Source organism: Zea mays, chromosome 7, assembly GCF_902167145.1.
Source record: "Zea mays cultivar B73 chromosome 7, Zm-B73-REFERENCE-NAM-5.0, whole genome shotgun sequence".
NCBI classification, from domain to species: Eukaryota; Viridiplantae; Streptophyta; class Magnoliopsida; order Poales; family Poaceae; genus Zea; species Zea mays.
The window spans coordinates 142,871,084-142,872,141 of NC_050102.1; positions in this window are offsets into that span (position 1 = coordinate 142,871,084).

Consider the following 1,058-nt stretch of genomic DNA (forward strand, 5'->3'; position numbering starts at 1 on the left):
CCGGCCGGTTACAGTAGTTCGTTCGGCTGTGGTGTGGACGTAGTCCTGCACTGCACGCTCCGTCCGTCCGCCCGCCGGTGCTCCCCTCTGAGGTCCGGACTCCACCATCAGTCTTCTAACTATAGAACATAGTAGAACCATGGGCCGGGCCGGGCACAATAAAGGCCAACAGGAGCCGTCTGTCTCCTGCGCAGTGGGAAGCAATCCAACTGCCCATTGAGGGCTTGTTCGGTTATTTTCAATACATATGGATTGAAGGGGATTGATACGGATTGAGAGGGATTTTGACTTACTAGGGATTAAAACCCCCTCAATCCCCCTCAATCCATATGGATTAGGGTAGAACCGAACAAGCCCTGATGGGTTGCTGCCCCACTCCGCCGCGGCGGCAGGCAGCAGAAGCAGGGGGCGTTTCCATTTCCCTCTCCTCCTCCCAGGCACTCACCCATTCCCATCGGCGGCCATCGCTGCAGGCTGCAGCGCGTGCATGTGCTTCCATGGGTAGTAGTCCTATCATTCGCGGTCGCGGCGGCAGCTCCTCCTTTCCTTCATCAGCTAAGCTAGGAGTAGGAGTAGAGACTACATAGCTGCTAACGCTGGCGGATGCCCATGCATGACTTTTCTGATTATTGAACCACTCCTCGCAGATTGTTACTGTTACTACTGCTACAGTTGGTAGCAATAATACCGAGGTCATAGTCCTACACGACAAGTTACACAAGCTCGGTAAATTTCACGCTGGTTAATTACCGCTCTACTGTACTCCTACTACTTACTAGTAGTGCTCAACAAGGGATTCATACGCATGGCTATAGATAGATGGTCATGCTCATGCATGCAGTTCATATAGCCTGATGACCCAATATGAAACACTAGTGTTTTCTTTTTCATAACTTGATGGCCTGCTGCTTTAAATTGGCTAGGTACGGTGTAGTATACTACTGCTACTGTTTCTATATGTTGTCTGCAACAAACAACCGTGCAGTATACGCAGTAGTACGGGTACATATATAAACATCTCTCCATGCATTATATTTCGTGTAAGCTTTTAGCATTTA